Below are 15,727 nucleotides of genomic sequence, written 5' to 3'. Positions count from 1 at the left end.
ACATTTTCAAGAAAATTCCTAGTGCAATACCATGTTATCCTGTTACAGATCACAAAATAAGAGACAAACTTTTTCCAATTTTTTTTACAAAATATCAGACTGTTACTCTTAAACTAGATAAACAGCAATACATATGTGACTAATATTTATAAAATAATATTCTGAAGCTAATTCAACCTACTGTTAAAAGGAAAATCATTCAAAAAGTACACAAAAGGAAAAGAGGTAAATCTCCATCTCTCCCGTATGGAACAGAAATGCGAAGAACACTGTGTTGTTCCCTCAAGCCCACCTGGGCCCTCCACTACCTAGTACCTCAACTGCCCTCTTCAAACACAGAGGTAAGAAACTGCCCTAGACTTCACTCAAGACAGGAGAAGATTTTGGAGATGCCACGGAACCTTGCACTGGCCATGGCAGTAGCATCATTTTTGGTGTCAATTATGGCCTGGGCTCTGTCTTCCACATCTTTCAAAGCATCCTTGGAGGAGGTTGGAAAGGAACTAGGGACGGTTTTGTTTTGCATGGCCAAAATCTCACTACTTTCTTCTTGCTAGTTTCTGGATGGGCTCTCGGACCCCACAGGAATTCATAACGTAGAAGAGCACTACTGGGCACATGCCGGTACTCCAGGTAATGTCCCTGCACTCAAACTTTAGTGGCGAGCTCCCTGGGCTCCCCACAGATGAAGTCCACCCTCTGAGCATACACCCCTATTGCATTCAGCACTTCCCAGATGAACTCCTCAGACGCACAGTTGCCCTCAATGAAGATCACACTCAGAATAAGAATCATGAGGCGGTTCTGGGGCACACCCTGCTCATCACTCACACTCCCCTCACAGCTGAGCTCTAATGAGTTTACAAAGACGTAGGAGTCCTCAGGGTCCACCTCTCTCAGGGAAATGCCAAAAAGAATCTCTATGAACTCACGGGCTTTCCTGAAGATCATAGGAAAGTAGCCCCTGTACCTGTTGATGACATTCGTCACCATCTCTGCTTTTGTGACAGGCTGTTTGTTTGATATCTGAGGAGAAGAAACTGTACCACCTCGTCCACCTTTTCATCCAGTGTATAAATGAACAAGGACTCACTATCTGTCAGGCTGTGCCAGGTACTTGTATGTTCATCTTCTTGGCTGCTGGGCTCTTCATTGAATGGGCTCCATAAAGTGGAGGAGGAGCAGAAGGACAGGGAACACTGGAGAGGACCCTGGGGAGGACTCTTAGGAGGATTCTGGGGAAGAGGCAGCATCCCAGCAGACAGCTTCTCCTTCTCCTCATGAGCACCAAGAATCAGAGTAGAGGATGAGGAGGAGGAGGAGGAAGAGAAGAAAGAGGAGGAGAAGGAGGAAGAAGAAGAGAAGGAAAAGGTGGGGAATAATAAGTAGAAAGAGGAAGAGGAAATGGAGTAGGCTTTCTCCTCTTCCTCATCTGTGGAATCCTGTGCATCTACCAAGTTCTCTATCACAATTTGGTTCTGGAAGTCTTCCTCAAAGTTGCGGCTAGGAACATTTCAAAATAAAAGTATAATGTCTTCCTCAGGAGCAGAAGGTAAATGTGTGAGCAGGGATGTGGATGATGGGATCCAACAGGCCTGAGGGAGAGAGGAACACTGTAATTGGCCTCAGGTGTGAAACTCACCCATGATGGCTCTGACAAAGGCCGGCTTACGGCTCTTCTTCTCTTACGGTGGTGCTCTAGGGCCTCACAGGTCACCTGTCTTCCTAGGGGGTTTGTCTCCTGGGAACCTGTAGGAGGATGTGAGAAAGCACCTCAGGGCACAGCTGGCAGGCAGAGCCTGAGGCACCAGGAATGGCAGTAGTTGGCAATGGCCAGGTGCTGCCGGGTCTGCTCTGTTTGTGGGGGTAGGGCCCTTGGTACACAGTCAGGGTGTGCACTCACTTTGACTCCTGGCACTGTCTGGGCCTTCTCTGCGGTGCTGGTTTTAGGAAGTGTGCCTCAGACCCAGGTCTTCAACTGCTGGTTCCTGGAGCACCTGCAAGAGGAAGTGAGGGAGCCTCTCAGGCTAAAGAGTGCAAGCAGAGCCTTGGGCCTCCCAGGGCTGACAGCTGGGGCTGGCCAGACACCCAGAGCCCCACAGTTCTGGACTGCATGGTCCCATCAGAATTTAATGAGCATCCTCACCTTTTCTCAGACAGGGCCATGTCCCTACCACTCTTCTGGCCTGAGCCAAAACCTCAGGGCAAACTCCACATCCCTGAAAGCAGTGGGAGGTGGTGAGGTGGCAGCCGCCTCCCAGCACTCTACCACGGGGGCAGTCAGGGTGGCCTCACGTCTGTTCTGATGCACATGTGACTCCTCAGTCCTCACTCTTATCCCCAGCAGGGCCTGGGAATCTTCCCTCTGCCAACCGGAAGTTGCTCCTTGTGCTGACTTGCCATGGGACCCTCAGACCAAGGCCTTCCCTTTCCCTACACCCCTCACCCACCAATGAGAGGGCTGTCGCTCAGCCTGAGCTGACTGGGGAACTTTACGAGGGCTGATATGGAGAAGCAGGGTGGGAATCTCTGGATCTGTTCTCTGAGGTGGCAGTTCCCCTGGTCTTCCTCAAAGTCTTCCTATTTATTCCCTAGAGGGCCGGCACCTCCCGCCTTCTTCTGTCATGAGGACGTGTCCCTCAGCGCTTAGTTGCCCTCTTCCTGTCTGTGACCTCCAATCTCACAGCAGGTGCAGGGCAGGCCAGAGCTGCCTCTTTCTGTGGTGGGAGGTCCCGCAGTTCTCCCTTGGCGCCCTTACCTTGAGGATTGGCCAGTTCTAAGAGTCTTCTGTCTGCTGATTTCAATTGAGCCTTCTCACAAAATGCCTCAAATACTTCAGACTCCCAGGATGCAAGTCGGAAAAGCACATCCTGCAACCCTGCCAGAACTGACCAGGGATGACAGCAGGGGCAGCATGGGACTAGGTCTCCTCTCTATGGAGGAACCACCCCTCACCTCTCTACCTCCTTCCCACACTTTCCTGACCACCTACTGGCCCTTCTCCACCCCTTCCTACCCATCTCCTGGGCCCCCTCCACCCCTTCCTGCCTACCTCCCCGACCCTTTCCACCCCTTCCTGCCCACCTCTCAGTACCCCTCCACCTTTTCCTGCTCCCTTCAAGCCCCTCATCCATATTTCCCTGCCCACCTCCCCACATCCTTTTCCAGGGCTGACAGCAGGGAGTGGCAGGGTGCAGCCTGCGCCTCCCCTCCATGTTGGAAGGTCACTGTCCTTCCACAGAGCTCTCTTCTCACAGAGTGGCCAGTCCTGGGGTTTCTCCCTCTGCTTAACTGAAGCTGCTCTCCTCGGAGAAAACTTCCCCTCCAGCTGACTCCCAAAATGGAAGTCAGAAAGTTGTCATCTGGGGACCCTGATGGGCTCCTCCAGAGCTGGCAGCAGGCACAGGGACAGGACAGGGAGCACTATGAGTCATGGGTGTTCCCTTCCTGCCTTCCTGAGAGGCTGTGCCTGGACTCTTGAAATGGCCTGGGCTCCCTGCCTCTGTGCATCTGAGTCTTTCACCTCCGAATAAGCCCCTCCCATCCCTGAGACCTGCAAGGTAGAAGAGAGGGAGAATCACATCCCTCCACAGGGGGGTGGGACCTCCTAGGCTCAAGGCAGGACTCTGGTGTCCTTTTTCTGAAATGGTGTGGGCAGGACTCTGTTTTCCTGCAGTTATTATTCCTGACATGGCCTGGGAGCCCTTCCCTTGCTCTCCAGACACTTTGTTCTTCAGATCAAGGTTTCCATTTCCATGAGACGACCCCCAAGACGAAGTGAAAAGCGCTAGCATCCCTGACTGAGGGCCCTGCCCAAGGCCTCCCAGGGTGAAAACAGGGACTGGATTTGTGTGCCCTTCTGTTTCTTGGGAGGGATGCCTCATCGGTCCTTCCTCTGTGTCATCGTAGGGATGCCTGGAAGGGCCTGAGTCCCTTCCCCTCTCATGATCTGAAGTGAGACTCACCTGAGCACAGCCTTCTCCTCTTTCTGTCCTCTGAGATGTCAGGGGGATGCCACAGTGGGCCACCATGCCCCAGGGCCTCCCAGGACTGGCAGCAGTAGTGGAGCTGGATTCTATGGATCCTCCTCTTTGTGGGCAGGGAGTCTCTGCAGTTCTCTCACAGGCCTCATGTGACTACTGGCTGGTCCTGGGTCTCCCTGTTCTTCTCATGATGACAGTATAACATACGGCAAAAAATAATGTAACTTTACCCTGAATAAAGCTAAAAAGCACCACGATGCCACGGTAATCAAGTTAATATCATCAGTGACAAATTATGTTGGTACTATGTGCTGTCGGTATGATATGATAAGAATGGCACTTCACCTGTCTGTTCATCCTTCCAGGAAATATAACTTACATCAAATAATGACAAAAAAAATCACATAAATCCCAATCAAAGTCAATTTTACAAAATGCCTAACCACATGAAACTGTCAAAAGTGTCAATGTTTTCAAAATCGAGAAATGTCTCAATCAACTGGTACAGCCAAAGGGCATCCAAGGAACATGATAACTAATAGCAACGGAGTATCCTCAGGGGATCCTGGGATAGAAAACAGAATTTCGTGAAAAGTAAGAAAATGTGACTGAAGTATGTTCAATAATAAATAAAGAATATTTGTTAAAAACAATGTATAAATACTGGTTCATTAGTTTTAGGAAACCTTACCAAGGTAAGATGTTAATAACAGGAGGAATTGAGTGTGGAACATATGATAACTTTCTTATTATTGTTGTAATTTTCTTATAAATCTAAAATTATTTAAACATAAAGTTTATCAAATATGAAAAATGTTACCAAACTAGATAAAAGGATATGCATGAGACACCTATAACAGATATATCTTTTAAGGAAATGTTGAAAGCCTCTAGTTTGAACTTGAGGCCTAACCTAGAGTTTCTGCTACAAGTATTTCTATTACTTCTTATACTAGAGGTAGTAGCAAGTGTAGTAATCCAAAGAGGAATAAATGAAGGAATGAAGATTGGCCAGTTGGAAACAAAGATTTTGTGATTGATGGATGATTAGACTGTGCACGAAAAGAATCCAAAACAACTAAAGATAATTTATTCAATATATGATAGTATATCAGTTTGCTAGTATAAGGTCAATATTCAAAAGAATATCAACTTCATTTTTCGTCAGGGAAAGAGTATGAAAATGAAAGTAAAGAATATATAGTTTTAACCTATAGTACCAAAATATCAATTATCTTAGGAAAATAATTTCACCAAAAACATTTTAACCAAATAAGACTGGGAGGCAGCTGATGGCTGGTTAAAATATTTTTTGGTTAAAAAAGCTTAACCAAAAAATTTTTACAGACAAAAATATTAAAATGCTGTTGAGGCATATTAACAAAGACCTACCTGAACATAAAATAAAATAAATTCATGGGCATGAATATTCAATATTTTAAATATGTTGATTCTTCCCAAAAAGGAATCTACAGATTGATTGCAATCCTAAATCAAAACTGCCAAAGGACTTTGGACCTGAAGGCATGTGAGAATCACCTGATTCTAAAATATAAAGACATGCAAATGGACAAGCATAGTCAATATACACTTGAAAAAGAGTCATTTGTCTACCAGATAGTAAGAATTACAAAGCTACTATAATGAAGAGTTTGAGATTTGGGTGCAGAGATAGACCAAAGGAACTGAATGGAGAGTTCTGAAAAACAAAACCAACAAAACATGTATAAACATGTGCTAAAACTTGCAGCTTTAGAGCAAGAGAGAGTCTTCTTGAAATAAGTGTCAGTGGAACAACAGAATATCCATACAAAAAACCTAATGTAAGTGGAACTCTTTTTCATATTAAACAGTGAAAACAATTACAGGGAAATTCAAAACCTACCTTAAAAATATTTATTATAAAAAACCCGCAAAAATACACAGACATACTCAGAATAATAAGTCTTTGTATAAATTATCTTTATGCAAGTTCGCAGTATAAGTAAATTAGAGCATCAGTAAGCCTGGATTTGAAAGCACTGAAAGAGGCTGGAGTCTCTGGTCACTTCAGTACCAGGGGGAAGTAAGATGATAAGAGTCAAAGAGGAGCACATGAAATAGCATCTACTTCTGCCCCCTTGTTTCAGCCATAAAAGGCCTGACTGCTTTCATGAACCGTTGCTTCCTGAGAGCAAGACTTGAAATCTCAGCAGTGGCTGGGGGAAGGCCACTTGGGACAATGTTGTATTAATTCCCTCTCCTACTTGGCCAGTGCTTCTGCTTACCTCTGGAACTCTGTGGATCCAAGAAATACAACGTGAACAGTTCTACTCCAGAAAGTCATGAACAGGGCATGTTGTGTTGATGACAGAAACCTGACCACGTCCAAAAACAGTTTACTGACTTAGAGGCAGTACCAGTTTGCCCAAATGTGATGGGAATAGAGGTTTATTTTTCTCTCCATATAGATAGGAGACTCACATACTTCCTTTCAGCTGTTCTTACTCCTGACAGGACCCTCAGCAGGATTCAGGAACCCTGAGATTCCAAAAAAGGTTGACTTGTGGCTTTGCCAGAGACTTCCCTAAGGGTTGGGGCCCATTTTATTGACTATGGTGAGGATCAACTCAGTCGTTTATGAGCTGACTTCCTTCTTCAGCTTTGTCTCCATGTCCCAGGGGCAGTGGGCCTCTGCTCATAGCCAGGATTGGTGGATCATCAAACCTCAGCGCTCAAGGTGGAAACCCACAGACAAGGAAGCTCTTCTCCCAGACTGGGAGGCAGCTGGCGGGTAAATTCCAGCTCTGGCTCCCATGTCCTTGGGAATTATCCTCATGGAGCTTTTCTTCTGAGGTCCCAAGAAGGAAGCATTTCTTATGGATGGTAAAAAGAAAATGGCAGCCTATCCTTTTACCTCCTGGTATTGGAAATAAATCTCCTGTCCAGAAGAGAGAGGGACTAACGTTCTTGGGATTGAATCAATGGGGAGTGTCAGGGACCTTTTAAAGGAGTGAACACAACCATTTTCCTAACATGCCCCAAATGACTCACCTTCGGTTCCTTATTCTCACTTAGATTCAGCCTTCAAAGAACATGCTGCCTCTGTCACTAAAGATTTACCATAGTTGCCATGAATATAGATTTCTTTGCACACAGGTTTGGGGGAGGGGAGGGCATTCCCTGATTTCAAGGAAGAAGGAGTGTTTGTGTGTGGTTCAGAGAGGTTATAAAATACACGTGAGGGCTGACAACTTATTAAAAAATAATAGCTCAATGTGACTTTTTTGCTATAGGTGGCACATTTTTTGGTATACTTGATGCCTCCCTTTCTCTCAATTTTTATCAAATCCAAGAGCAGCATCTGTTACTCCAACCTCTAAAACCCATGTGAAGTCCCTCCACTTCAATTGATCTCCATTACTAACTCTGTGGCTCATCTCTCACCTAGACTAAGACAAACCCTTTTTTGCTGGTGCCTCTCCTTTAACATTTAATCCTGTAAAATCCATTCTTTTCTCAGCATTCTTTTGAAAACCCAGTGCATGGCCGATTTTTAAAACTTTGTATACATCAGCATTCACTATAATGAACATTTTTATTTATCATAGAAAATATAGAGTCTTACATCTACCACTAAAATGTCATAGAGATCCCTTCTTTTAGCCAAAAATTTCTCTTGCTTCACCTTGATAGTCAACCACAACCCTCTACCCAAATCCCAGCAACAATAGTGTGTTTAGCGCGTTTTCTTTATCTACTTTTTTAAAAATCATTTCCAGATTTAAAATGCATAGAATCATACAATCCTGTTTCTATAGTGACTGTATTTTTTTTCAATTTAAAATCAGCAATGACTAAGAGTACCTGTTCTTCAGCCTCCTGTTGAGTGTTTGAAATTTTCAGTTGTTTTCATTTTAGCCACTCTAAAAGATGTGTAGTGGTATCTTGTTTTACTTTGTAATTCCCTAGTGACATATGATGCTAATCATCTTTTTACATTATTATTTGCAATGTGTATATATTCTTTGGTGTAGTGTATATCTATTCAGATCTTTTGTCCATTTTTATTAGATTGCTTTCTTATTATTGAGTTGAGGGTTCTGAATATATTTTTGATACACATCTTTAGTCAGATTTTTTTGCAAAACTTTTATCCTTGTTTCTCATTTTTCCTTTCGTTCTCTTAACAGAATTTTTTCATTTTTATGAAGCCAAACTTACCAATTTTTTCTTTCATGGATGCTCCTTTTGGGTTGTATCTAAAAAGTTTTCTCAAACCATAGTCACTTAGGTTTTCTCCTATGGTATCTTCTATGTGTTTCATAGGTTTTTAAAATTTTATTTTCATATTTAGGTCTGTGATTGAATTTATGTTAGCTTTTATGAAGAGTTTAAGGTCTGTGCCTAGCTTCATTTTCTCCATGTGGATGTCTATTTGTTCTGGTATAATTGACTGAAAAGATTATTCTTAATTGAAATGCCTCTGATTCCTTGTCAAAAGTTGGTTGACTATATTTCTGTAGGTCTATTTCTGGGCTGTGTATTGTATTTTCTTGACCTTTTTGTCTATTGTTTCTTTAATATCACACTGTCTCAATTACTGTAACTTTATAGTAAGACCTGAAGTTGGGAAGTGTTAGTCTTCCAACTTTCTTCTTCTTTAATATTGTGTTGGCTAATCTTAGTCTTCTACATTTCCACATAAAACATATTTTAGTCCTTAAAATAAGTTTGGTGATATCCACAAAATAACTTGCTAGGATTTTGATTGGGATTGTAGGCAATAGATCAAGTTAGAATTGACATCTTGACAATAATGAGTTTTTCTATCCTTGAAAATTGAATATCCCTTCATTATATTCATCAGAGTCTTATAGTTTTCTTTATACAGACCTTGTGCCTACTGTGTTAGGTTTGTAAAACAATTTTTAAAAGATAATGACGTTGGAGGAATCACACAACCCAATTATGTTATTTACTATTGATAGAGCAGGAGCACTGTCATCTGGGACAAACACCACCACTTTAAGTTCCAGCTCCCTTTCTAGCCTCATGCATTTCAAGGAAATCACTTCTCTTTTAACAACAAGCAGCCAGAAAGAGCAGACAGTAAAACACAGATAAAACAGCTTGGGTATGGGTGTTGGGGTGGTGGTGGAGGTGGTGGGAGTATCTTAGGTAACTGCCAAACTTCACCCTCATACAATGGGCCCCAGTAAAACAGTGGGCCTTAATAAGCACATTCCTTTCCCTTCAGGTGCACTAAGACTGGGAAGCTAAAAGCAGACTCAGGGAGTATGCCTGTAGCTGCAGGAAGAGGTATGGGAAGAGATACAAAACTGTCCCTCCCAGATAAGCACAACAAAGAAACACAAAAGCAGTCCAAGCCTCTGATAAACTCTCCTGCCCTAAATCCTTAAAAATTCTTAGTCTGTAAGAAAGAGTGCCTCTCACCTAACTTGGCTAGAAGCTCCTCTCAGGTTTGTTTTCCCTAAAATAAACGTGCCTTGTCTGTCAAGCCACCTTTTGTTTCTTTCCTTTTTCTTTAATTCTTACATTTGGTCCCAAAACCTGGGATGGGTGTTGGGGGCAAAGGCTCTCTTGCAACCCAAGAAGTAGTGGGCAATGGCAGCTCATCCTGAGTTAACTCCTGGATCCTGAGGGTCTCTAGCCACCCACTCCATCTTTTCTGTCACTTCACTTTTCAGGTGATTTGCATGAGGAGGACAATTAACCTGAAAGGGACTGTGAGACTTAGGCTGGGGCTACTCCCCAGTGGACCCTCAAAACTCTCAGGTCTCAAGAATCCACTACCAACCACCTGCAATGGGTATTTCACACCCTAACCCTTGCTCCCTCTTCCTTCTTCCTCCCTCTTTCTTTTTTTTTCTCTCTCTCTCTCATGTGGCTCCAGTCTGGGAGGCCCTTTACCAATTCCAACCCGAACATCCAACATCCGACACTAATTCAGCCAGCTGACAAAATTTGCCTTCTCCTGGCTTTCTTCTGGTTTTGGAGAAAGTCTGGCCTGCCGTCCTGGTCCTCAGAGGACCAGTGGGACTAAGCTAGAGGAAATCTTGGGGATGTGCAGTTTCTTCTCAGATTAACTGTCCTCTTTTGGAAAGAGGATTCTGAGTCTCTGTCTTCTGTCTGGGGATGCCTCGAACAAAACAGATACCCTCGGCCTCCTCTTACCAGTCCACATGGGTCACAAACAACCCCACATTCCTATGTCCTCCCCTCTGGCCTGTCGTCTTGGCAACCTCACCAAACTTGGCTTACAGGACCCTACAGTCCAAGCATTTAATTTTCTACTGTAACACGGCTTGGCCCCAGTACAGATTAGATAATGACAATCGATGGCCCAAAAATGAAACTTTTAACTTTCAAACTCTCAGGGATCTTACCAACTTTATAACGAGGAATGGAGGTTGTCTATTTTCAGGCATTTTTCTACCTTAAATCCCGACCCTCACTATGTCAAGCTTTCACCCCTCATGAAATCCTTCTTCTTAATAAAAACCCTCCCCAGGTCTCTCCTTCCTCTGAAACCCCTTCCTCCAAAATTCCTTTCAACCCTGCAGATGAACTCCTTCTGTATTCTCAATCCCCTGCACCACTCATTGCCCGTGCGAACCCTCTGCCCCAGCAGCCCATCCTATCTCCAAGACTTTAGCCCCTAACCTTGCCCCTCCTACTTCTCCACCTGTTACCCGTTCAAAAACTACTCCCACCAGTCAAACAACCTCTGCCATTCTCCCCCTCTGGGGAGTGGCTAGAGTTAGAGGCATTACTCACGTTCATGTCCCTTTCTCCATGTCTAATCTGTCACAAATCAAACAGCATCTGGATTCTTTCTCTGAAAATCCCTCTCCTTTTCACAGGGAATTCCTGCACATAACCTAATCCTTTAATTTAACTTGGCATAACATTTATATAATTCTAACCTCTGCCTGTTAAAAAAGAGTGCTCAGCTTAATTAAAATGGATATCCAAGCTACAATTATATTCAAAAGACCTTTATTTTTTTCTCTTCACAAATCTTGTTTTCCTGGAAAAGGTTTTCCCTCAGTCATCTGAACTACTTTTCTCCACTCTGTCTTGCCTCACTCCTGGTGCATGCATAAGAAACCCTAAAATGACTTCTGGTGACCTGGGACTCCTTGAGAAAACAGAAAAGGCACCAAAAATCTCGTTTTGGAAAAAATTTGTTTTCCTTATGGAATCTCTGGAATTAGATGTAAATAAGTACCTCTCGAAATCTGTCTTTGTCTTCCATCTATGTTTGTTTATCAGGCCCTGGAAACTGTATTCCTAGCTCTGTTCTTAAAGGGCCTCATCTGAAGGCCAATAATCCAATTGGGAAATTACCAAATAAAAAAATCTTATAACTACTGGATCTTGTTCTGTTGTCTGTATGGTTATATATGTGTTATATGTGCAAGGTCTATTTAAAAAAAGCTCTAATTAATTGGCCTAAGAAAAATAAGTGCTTAAATCAAACATCTTTAAGGCAAAAATAAAAGTTGTGGTATCTTTCAGTTCATCTAACTTTCATATTTAAAAATAAAAACAGTCTTAGGAATTATTGGTAAAATACTAATGTCTTCAAGGTGTAAAAATGTGCTCTACATTATGCCGGTCAGATACTAGGGTTGTTAAATGTTTTAAGGTTATAACCTGCTTCTTTAGCCTTTAAAAGCTGTCAACTTGCCTGTGTCACAATTGGTAAGGCCAGAAAGGTATGGAAGTAACCATGCCCCAACTATGCTGGAAAAAGTCCAACTTCATCTGCATCTAAGCACATAATTTTAAAACCTTCACAGGTTATACATTAAAGTTAAAATTGCTAAAAGTTACCATCATAACATGTAATTAAAGCTACTAAACATGTATTTGCATTTAAGGTATATAAAAACAGTAAAAAAGTGTTTTTAGTTAAAAATTATAAGAAGGCATAAAAATATACATTTTTCTTAAGAATAAAAAATTGTCTTAAAATTAAATAAAATAAAGTGAATGGTTTCAGAAAATTATAAAAACATTGTAGAAATTAATCCTGCAAAAAAAACAAAACTGTGTAAAAATATTAGTTAAACTCAAAAGGGTATTATATGGGTTTTTTTTTTCTATAAATTAAACACTAAAATTAAAGCACCAAAGTTTTCTTAAAATGCCAATCTACTCTTTAGCAAAACTTGTCAAGGGTTTTAAAAGGTATATAAAAACCTTACTTCATGATCAAACTGGTTAAAATTAAATGGGATTGTCTATAAGATTTCATTAAAATTCGGGTTAACATTACTAGCAAACTAATGCAAGGGTAAAATTTAACTTTCTTAAACAGGATTTTCATGTAACAGAAAAGGCTAATAAATGGGTTTTGCTTTCCCAAATTTTTAGCTCATTATTTTGGCAAAACAAAACAAAACAAACACATCCTCAAAAACCAACTTAGCGTAACCTAAAATTCTATTTCATAATATCAAGTGTTTTAAATTTCAAACGTATTTAATACACTTCCCAAAATCAAACCTTAGTGTCAAGGTTGTCTTTCCTAACCCCTGACTTTTGGGTGCGGCACAGGGCCTCTGAAGCATCTGGAAAACAGGTAAACATAATTATTTAACATGCTTAGGTACATAAAATGGCAAAAATGATGTCTAATAGGTTATATTTTAGGGAATAATATTATTATATTAATATATGTTCCAAAACTGTATGGTATGTCTAAAGTTCTCATGTCCAAATATATGCTATTAATCACAATGAAAGCTGTTATGTTAGGTTATTGTAAACCACAGAAATAACCAAATTTCTTTGTCAACTGTGTTTCTAATTGTACCCAAACTAGACATTTTGTTATTTACAGACAATTGTTATTTTGTTTTAATTCTCTTCAAAACATGATTTATAATCAAGCTGTATCACTTTAACAAGTGCTCTCAAATGCAGGTTTCTCACAACAACAACAAAATATACAGAACTCATGAAAAGCAAAATGTTTATACATATCAAGCAAAACAAAAGTTAATAAAATGGACTAAACTAATAAAACACAAAAACAAGTTTTTACCTTTTGCTGAAAACACTGCTAATCCTTATTTTATTTTTCAAAGTCAAGAAAACTTGTCTTAAGCTAGCTAAAGCCTTTAACAGCTAGGCAAAGTATACTCCTGTAAACTGAATTTAAAGTGTCTTTCTTTCTTTCTGCCCAGTTCCTCTAAAATTTAAAAACCAGTTATAAGTATTCTTAAATTACAACAACATAGTTGTTTGCAGAAGCACAATAAGAACCTGTTTTATTTTGTAACAGAACACAATAAAAAAAAAAAAAAAAAAAAAAAACTGGTTATTTTACCAAGGCTTTAACTGGAATGGTATGCTCTCCTTTAAAAAAATCAAACAACTTATAAAGTCAACAAAACCCTTGAAAAACTGACCTCGTGTTTTGTGTACACAGTCCCTGTACAGGGTTTCTAATCTATGGTAAGCAAAAAATGTCACTTTCTAACAGGCCAGGAACCCCAAGTGATCTTAGAACCTCCAGAAAAAAAAAAGCTCAACTCATAGGTATTTAATGGTACAAATCCATCCATGGCTGGGCTTGACTTTAAAAAGTCTTATCTCAAATTCCTTCTAAGAAACAAAGTTCCATCAAAGCCAATTTAAAAGGCCTAGTAGCAAATTCTTGCTGCACTGTATATAAATAATTAAACCAAGTATAATAAAGCAAACCAATCCTACCATAATTTGTCTTTTAATAAAAATGGGAAACTGAAGAAAGAAAATTATGTTTCAAAAACTGTAGCTCACCTATTGTTAAATTCTAGTCTGGCCTAATGTTTTTGGATTTTTATTATTTGCTACAGTTGAACTTACATCCGTTACAGAAATTAACTCCTGCTTACATCACACTCAAATCAAAGCCTAAAAAGTTAAGGAAGCCATCCCTAACAGTCCAGAAAAACATCCTAAATATTAATGTAAATAAATAAAAAATCTTAAGCTGAAAATCATAAAGAGTAAGTAATGGAGTAAAAATTACTCATTTTATTCAACCTCACCCCTAGCTCACCAAATACTTTTTTTTCATTTCTACCTCTCCTTTTAAGCCAAATATTAAAATGTTTTTAATAAAAATTATTTACTATGCCACCCTTTCAGGAATTGCTTTACTCACTCTACTATTTGCAGTAGGACTATCTATTACAACACCCTCAAGGTAAAATATCAGGCAGAAAATCTCAGTTACTGTAACATTTTGCTCAATTATTATCCTCACAGCAGCAGTAATAGTTACTAACAAAAAATAATGCATAGGCCTTTCCAGGTTTATTTTAGAGAAATACACCTGAGAGGGGCTTTTGGCCGAGTTAGCTTAGAGGCCCTTTTTTTAAAAAAAAAAATCTTTATTTATTTACTTACTTATTTATTTATTTTGTTACAGACTAAGAGTTTTTAAGGATTTAAGGCGGGAGAGTTCATCAGCGGTTTGGACTGCCTCTGCGTTTCTTTGTTGTGCTTATCTGGGAGGGAGAGTTTTGGGTCTGTTCCCATACATCTTCCTGCTGCTGCAGGCATACTCCCTAAGTCTGCTTTTAACTTCCCTATCTTAGTGCACCTGAAATTAAGGCCCACCGTTTTACTGGGGCTCATTGTATGAGGGTGAAGTTAATAAACGTGTCTTTAGCTGTCAAGCCACCTTTCCTGTTTCTTTCCTCTTTCTTTGATTCTTACAACTATAAGGCTACAGTAATAACAAAGAATGTGGGAAGTGAACAATGAGATCACTTGGACTCGGGAAGGGGAACATCACACACCGGGGCCTATCATGGGGAGGGGGGAGGGGGGAGGGATTGCATTGGGAGTTATACCTGATGTAAATGACGAGTTGATGGGTGCTGACGAGTTGATGGGTGCAGCACAGCAACATGGCACAAGTATACATACGTAACAAACCTGCACGTTATGCACATGTACCCTAGAACTTAAAGTATAATAATAAAAAAAAATAAATAAAAAAAAGAAAGTATGGCATTGGTTAAAGGATAGATTTTTTTTTAATGGAACAGAAGAGATAATCCAGAAGAAGGCCCCAAAAAGGTCCATGGAGTGTTTACAAATGTCTCAAGACAACTGAATTGAGAAATATTAGTGGTGGTTTTTTTTTTTTTTCTGAAAACCTTTCTTTTGTTTATATTTTACTTCATTACTTTCTCTCTTCTTCATCAAACCTCCCTTGGCTATTGTCCTTCACTCAAAGGCACCCACTCTTGCTTGTTTTGTGAATGTCTATTTCACTATTCGTATATTTATTTCCACATATGTGAAAGTGTGTAATATTATTGTGTGTGTGTGTGTTAAATTTACAGAAGTAGTAGTATTTGGTCACAAATCTTGCTTCATTTCTTTTTTTGAAGGTAAGAATTATTTGAGCTTTATTTTCATTGCAGCATGTAGATTTGGTTTATTTATCAGATGCATGGATAAACTCCTTTTTTATGTGTATACTGTATTTTACTTATGAAATCTCCTAGTGGTTACTTTTTATTTTGAAATTATGCTCAATTAATATTCAATTACATGTTTCATTGTGCACTTATATGAGTTTCTGCGGGCCTATATCTAGAAAGGAAATTACAAAGTTGTAGAGTACAAGCGCTGTAGGCTTGATTGCTTTCCAAAGAGGCTGCACTAGCTTGCATTTCTATTAGCAGTGTAAGAGTGTTTTCATTTTTGTACATTGTCATCAGCACTTG

General features: G+C 40.4%; 1 pseudogene; it reads right to left on the bottom strand.

The window, feature by feature from the left end:
- Positions 1–361: 361 nt before the first annotated feature.
- On the bottom strand, positions 362–993 carry LOC112615293 (annotated as a pseudogene).
- Positions 994–15,727: the final 14,734 nt, after the last annotated feature.

Source organism: Theropithecus gelada, chromosome X, assembly GCF_003255815.1.
Source record: "Theropithecus gelada isolate Dixy chromosome X, Tgel_1.0, whole genome shotgun sequence".
NCBI classification, from domain to species: domain Eukaryota; kingdom Metazoa; phylum Chordata; class Mammalia; order Primates; family Cercopithecidae; genus Theropithecus; species Theropithecus gelada.
Note: the sequence above shows the minus strand (reverse complement) of the source record. Positions and strands in the feature narration are given on the sequence as shown.